We start from the raw sequence: 7608 nt of genomic DNA, 5'->3' as shown, positions 1-7608 counted from the left end.
TCTTCATCAATGGACAAATAAAACAAACAAAAAAACAGGCTCATAAATATAGATTACAGATTGTTGGTTTCCAAAGGAGGGTGGTTGTGTGGAGTGAGAAATAGTTGAAGATAATCAATAGATTCAAACTCCAAGTTATAAAATAATTAAATCATGGGGAGGTAATTTACAGCACAATGATTATTGTTAATAATGTTGTGTGGCATATTTGAAAATTGCTAAGAGAATAAATCTTTAAAATTTTCATAGGAAGAAAATAACTTTTGTAACTATGTCTGGTGATGGATGGTAACTAGACTTACTGTGATTGTTTCATAGTGTATAAAAATATTGACCATTATGTTGTACACCTGAAACTAATATAATGTTACATGTCAATTATACCTCCATAAAAAAGAATCTTTAAAGTAAGTTAGTAGTTGGCCATATTTTATACAATAAAAATTATCTTTAAAATATCATTTAAACATGGAAAAAAATTTAGGACTTTGATTTTGAATAAGGTATGAATCAGAGGTAAAAATGTGGGAAGAGCCCTAGCCAGTTTGGCTTAGTAGATAGAACATCAGCCTGTGGACGGAAGGGTTCTGGGTCAATTCTGATCAAGGGTTTGTATTTAGGTTACAGGCTCCTCCCGGTCCTGGCCCTGGTCAGGGCGTGTGCAGGAGGCTACCAACCGATGAGATTTTCTCACATCGATAATTCTCTCTGTCTTTCCTTCTCACTTCTACTCTCTCTACCCCCCCCCCCAAAAAAAAAACAACAACAACCAAACAAAACCAGAAAAACAAACAAACAAAAAACACAACAAAAAAAATCAATGGAAAAATATTCTCAGGTAAGGATTGAAAAGTGGGGGAAAAAAAAAAGCAGGTCATGTTAAGTTTGTCTCCATCCAAAATTCATAGGGTGGCAGGTCATTGTTTTAAAGAATATAGTCTCTACATTCTGTCAAATAGTGAACTCTCCAAACGTTAGGGGTTTTTATAGCATGACTATAAGAAGGAAACCTTGGATCAGCAATTTCTAAGCCAACAGCACACTGGGTTTACCCAGAGGTCTTTTCAAAATACACATGACAAGGCCCCCCTCTGGACCCATTAAGGCAGCATATCCAGGGATGGGCCAACGCATGTGCATTATGAAAAGGCTCCTGAAGTGACTCTGATGTTCTTATGGAGATAAGAATCATGGTCCTACATGGGAGTGAAGATTATTCAAACTACAGATCAGGGAGCCCGTTCTTGACATAGTCTACTTTAATAAAAAGGTGTGATGCAGACAGAATTACTCCCGAGGTCCCTTCACCAACCAGCAGGATAACACTTTTCACCTGAACCGGAGAAGTTACAAGGTAGACAAGAGATTGAAATAAATTTCTACTTCTGCATTAGAAAATGGAATAAGATTCTAGGAGTGCCTTTGCTAGGTTTCAGTTGCTTTCCAAAAATATATATATTTTCATTGATTTGAGAAAGAGAGAGAGAGAGAGGGAGAGAGGGAGAGAGAAAGAGAGAGAGAGAGAATCAATGATAAAAGAGAATCACTGATTAGCTGCCTCCTGCACACCCTACCCTGAGATCAAACCTGCAACCCAGGCATGTGCTCTGATTGGGAATTGAACTGTGATCTCCTGGTTCATAGGTTGGTGCATAACCACTGAACCATGCCAGCAGGGCGGTTTCAGCTACTTTTGCTAAAATTTCAGTTTGTAACATCTAGGTTTTCCAGTTAAACCAGGTTTAGAAAGAAGGGTGGTATATTCAGAAAAACAAGACAAAAATCACAAACAAATCACACAGTTTTAGAAACTGAACTTAAATTAGATCTAGATAAATTATATCCAATTTTTAATACAATTATGCATACTATACAAATATATTATAACATTTCAAAAATAAGAATATTGGATAACATACAAATGTCTTGATTTAAAATGGCCAAAGTACTTAAATGGTGTATTAATTATGCTTGTTTCTTAGCTAACCTCTTCCTTTTTCTAATAATAGGATGGATCCTGAGATGAATAGATATGAACATTGGGCTACATGCCCTCTCTTCCCTCCCCTTACTTCCTCACTTCCACATTCCCCATGTAATGCAGACTTCTCTTTGCCTTTATTTTTTCTAAGATTAATTTTTTAATTTAAATTCTTTATTGTTTAAAGTATTACATATGTCTCTTCCCCCCCCCCCATTGACCTCTCCCCAGCTGCTCCCACCCCACAGCACATGCCCTCACCCTCCTACTTTTTGCCTTTAAATGTTGCCAGTTACTACAGTACTCCTGGGAGAAGCTATTGCCAAAATATCTGTGTGTGTGTGTGTGTGTGTGTGTGTGTGTGTGTGTGTGTGTACGCGCACACACATATATGTATGCAATGGGGCATAAATCCTTCCTGATGAAGAGAATTGCATTTCCAGTAATCACAGATAAGGTGAACTGCTTAGAGTATAACTATTTAACATATAGATAGATAGATAGATAGATAGATAGATAGATAGATAGGTAGATAGATAGATAAATAGATGATAGATAGAACTTCTAATGTATTGCTGATTTTGCTCATCCATAATATATATTAAAATTTTCACAAATGTAATCATCATAATTGTTTTTACCACTTTTTATCATGCTGTTGAATCCTTTCCCCATTGGTAAAGGAGAATAGAAGATATTTATAATGTAGGCATCACTGAGAAATGATAGACAGGGAGCTGAGAGGGTAAAGGGAAAAATGGCTGAGTCTAGAGAGTCAGAGCAGGTTGTCTTGGAAAGTAATGTTCTACTTTTCTGTTGGATTCAAATGGCAGAAATAGATGTCTATGCAGCTTTTTTGAAATAGCCATCTGTTTCTGCTCCAGCACCCCACCCACTCGACAAACACTCCCTCAAGAACCGCTGGTCTAAGGAATCCAGTCCCTCCCAGGAGTGTCTATTCTTACACATAAATTTGTTTAAGTTATTAAAATGATTCTTCACGGCTGCTCTTGTTCTAGACCATGACTCAGAGAACTTGGAAAAAAGAAATCAGCAAAGGCAAAAATATAGGCTGAGTTCGTTTTAGACTTCTTTGACCAAAAAAGGAAAATAATTGAATTTACTTAAACATGTATAATGGGTTCTCCAATGCGATTAAATTTAAAAAGATGCTGCACAAAATTTCAGGAGGAACAATTTAGGTTTTACATATAAAGTGGTTGAGACTTGCGAATAGATTTAGAATATCTACAAGCCCATTTTCATTGGTTTTCTCAATAGACACATCCTCTTGTGCTTGCTTTGATTCCAGACTCACTAGCCTTCTTTCAGTTCCTTAACAACTTACTTCCTCTAAGACCAGACCTTTAAGTATTTTTTTTTGTAATCACAACCAATTCACTCACCCTACAGATATTTACAGAGTATCTATTATGTGACAGGCACATTTCTATGCATTGAGAATATGTTATGGAGAAAAGAGGGGTACCCCTGCCATCATGGTTTTATATTCACTAAGGAGCGATGAGATGACTTCAAGATTTCTCAACTCAGGCCCTGTGGGCATTTGCGCCCAAGTAATTCTCTGTCAGGGGACCTATTCTGTGCATGCAGGATGTAAAGCCGTACCCTAGCCTCTACCAATTAGATTCCAATAACACTCATCGAGATGTAACCACACAAAATATCTCTAGACATTGTCAATTGTCCCCTGAGAGGAGCAAAATCATTCCCCAGTTGAGAGGCACTGGGTTACTTAGTAGCAAGTACTATAGTTGTAAATTTTATATTGATTGTAGTAGTTATTTGAATACTATCTTCTCCCATAAGATGATACCCGTCCCCCTAGAAAAAAACCCACAGTATCTATTTTTATTCTCACCATAATATTTGCAGCCTCCAGGACCATAACTAGTATATAATAGGCACTAAATAAATACTTATTAAGTGACTGAAAGATTAAACCAATGGGCAAACATCTTTCTTTTCCCAAACCAGTTATATATTTTTATGTCCTCCATTTACTCTTTCTACTTTTCCTTCGGCATACTCATTATATTGTAGTATAAGTGCCTGCTCTTTGGTCTGTCTCATCTCTCTGTCATCCACCATACTGAACATTCCTTAAGGGCAGAGAATGTGTCTGATCCATCCTCATCTTCTCACTTCCCAGCACAGTACCTGACAGATAAATACCTAATGAATAAATGAATGGATAGCAACACTAATAATTACTAAGCTTTCAACACAGGGCAGGCACTAGGCTAGTTCGTTAGTGTTATACGTAACACATGTCATCTTTACAAGAAATTCGTGGAGCAGAAGCCTGAAATTTTGATATCAAGCAGCATGCCCCAGGCATGACATGGTACAGTTAGAATCTGAACTTTCCAAGTTTGACTAAAGAGATGGACATTTCCTGGCTTTGTCTATGAGAATCAGTGAGTGAGTTAGGCAACAGCAAATTAAGAACCCCTCCTTTTTTGAAATTACTAAAGAACATTTATTCTTAATTTTTACATGGTATATGTTTGATAATTTTCACAAAAATAAATGACCCTGCTTAAAAGTAACTCAGGCCTCTCATCAGAAATGCCTTTATAAAACTAAAATTCTTTTAACTCAAGATCATACTTACAAAATAGTACTTGGATCTTCTACAGGAAAGGATTTTTTCCCTATTATGATAGTAAAATTTGCTGCAATCTACCCATTGCTCCAGTTCATCTTCTTTTTGTTAAGTAATTATCAGCTCAAATTTTTCATTTCTTTTCATTGCCTGGAGCAGTGGTTTTCAAATTGCATCTGCTGAGAATGTACCCAAAAGCAAATTCATCTTGAGACATTTCTCCCATTAGGAAGTGGTGCTGATACTATCTAGTTACAAAGATAGAATTTGTGTCAATTCCTGGTCTCTGAACTTCCAAAGGCCTTTGTACACCTTTTACTCATTTAGCATTTACTATGTAAGACCTTATATTGGTTAACATTTTATATTTTTCAACAGAAAATATAAGCCATCAATATCAGAAACCTTGTTAATATTTCATCTTAAGTAGACCCAGCACTAATGAATGTAGTTGGTGCTCAATTCATATTTGTTAAGAAGGTTAGCTAATTTGATCATAAACTGATTAACCAAAAAAAGCTTAAAATATCCCCACCTAATATTAGAATTGAAATGATCAAAGCATTATACTGTTTGCTAGAAGTGAGGTTCAGTTTTATTCAAATCATTAAAACAAACTAAATAAATTCAGCTCAGTTCCAAATAGACTGGACTCTAAATAAGTGTTTACCAAAACATATTATTTTAGGACATAAGAGAGAGTGTGAGATGGAAAATGAAAGAGTCTGGAACTCCCACGACATCCATTTCCCCCTGAACGTGCCTGGCAGCAACAATGGCAGGATGGAATTCCATCCAGGGCAATTCTATTCAAGGAAGAGTGCCCCGCTCATATTCCTTCTGTAGCCTTTGCAAAATTATGAGAAAAATCATGTTTGATTTTCTTCTCACCCTAAATTCGAACAAAACACTTCACTCTCTTTGTTCTCTTTTCTTGTTTGGGAGGAAAATTAGGGGAGAAATGTTGACAGAAATAAAAAAGCTTTGAAGTCAGGAAAAAAATAAGTATTGTGCTATTCTTTTAGGTTCTCATGTTCCATTAACTTGTTTACACGCATACAAGCATGTGCACACACACACTATATATTCATTATACATATTATACTTATATATAAATCTATGCATGTTTTATATGTATTTCCAAAATCTTGCTTTTAATACTATCTGAGTTATAGTAAGGCTAGAAAGGTGGAAAATATGTAAATTTAATCAAAAGCATTCAAATACCCCCAAAATGCTATTTTATTGTTGACTTAATATCTAATATTCCAATCTCTATATCTTCTTCAATAGTTGAAATATGGAATCAGATGCAAGAGTGCATAATCCTCAAGACTTGTATTTATCATATGCTTAATATATATTTACTTTCTCCTTATATGTTGAATAAATTGGTATAAGAATTAGTATTAAAACACTAATGGAAAGCAAAGTGGTGAAACATACGTGGCAAAACAAACACACTCTTGAAATTAAATTTATAGCTTAGATTAGCCAGTTAAATGCAAATAACTGGTTTATACACAGATATATAGACATAGATATACAGATAGATAGATAGGTATGGATATAGATATGTAAATATCTAGATATGCTTCGTGTTCTGAGAACAATTACATGTAAATAGTTTATATAACTGTTATACATTGAATCAGTTACTTCTAGCATTTTCTGGGGGGAAAAAAGAAAATGAAAGCATTGCAAAAGAGACCTCCTTAGAGGTGTCTTCACTGGTTGTTTGGCTCAAGCCCTTACTTTGGAAATGAAGAAACTGGCTTTCATTTTAAACCTGAAATATAAATCCATTTGTGGATTCCATTTCTAATAAGTGAGGAGCCTGTTTGGCAATTCTTTAAGTAGTGGTGTTATTTGCAGCATCCATTTCCCTGAAAGGAATGGCCTTTGTCTTCCTGGCAACTTGTTTTCTAGAGTCATAAGGTTTCACCATTGCTCACCCCTGTCTGTAGTATTTGCTTTGTTCCTGTGCCCATTCTTCAAAGGCTTGCTCAAATGCCACTCCTTCATAATGATGTCTTCTGTGGTCATCCCAGCTGGAAGTGATCTTTAAGTCCTCTGATCCACTCGAGTAATTATCACATTCGGCCTTGTAATTCAACATGGCTTTGTGAAAGTGAATGGATAGACTCTGCAGTTCAGCAGATAAGGGTTCAAAGTATGGTTCTGTGGCTCATAAGCAAATAAACAGTATGCATATCAGTCAGCTTCTCTGAGCTGTAGTTATGGCTAATTATAACTACTTTCACTATATTTGGTATTACCCTTCCTGCAATATGGTAACCAAGCATATTAATCAGTTAGATCAGTTTTAAATCAATATGTCACATACATTTGTTAAATATTTACTAAGTATCTTCAACATGCCAAAACCTGAACTAGACTTTTTCAACATTTGAAAGTCACATGATAATTTCTATCTATATTTTCTAACTCCCCAACCAGAATATTCACATTTTTAAAGCAGGGGCTACAGATGTTATCACATATTATTTTATGTCCCATGATGCTACAGTAGGTATTTGACAGATGAAAAAGAGGAACAAATAAATAAATAAATGAGATTGAACTAATTATTATCTTTACTAGAAATTTGATTGGCCAGTTGTCAGAAAGGTTAAAAACTGTTAAGTGACTAAGTAGTCATTCTAGATAAGAATGAACTATTTTTTTTTCTTAATGATAATCTAAAAACAAAAAAGACTTGTTCTCTAGAAGTAATTAATTTATATTTTTGCCAACAAATATATATTTGATTCATTAATATATTGCATATAGAATTTCATTAAATAAAATTAAACTTTTATTAAAATTTCTACATGGAGTGAATGATTTGCAATATACATTTATCTGAGCACTCTACAAAAATTAATCAATGGAAGACAAAATGATTTCTGCTATTCAATATATCTATAATTTCTTTTTCTTGTATCAGAATATCATAACTTCTTTAAGCTCAAACCCATTGAATAACTACCAATAA

The sequence above is a fragment of the Myotis brandtii genome, unplaced genomic scaffold, assembly GCF_000412655.1.
Source record: "Myotis brandtii unplaced genomic scaffold, ASM41265v1 scaffold52, whole genome shotgun sequence".
Taxonomy (NCBI): domain Eukaryota; kingdom Metazoa; phylum Chordata; class Mammalia; order Chiroptera; family Vespertilionidae; genus Myotis; species Myotis brandtii.
This window is presented reverse-complemented; position numbering follows the sequence as displayed.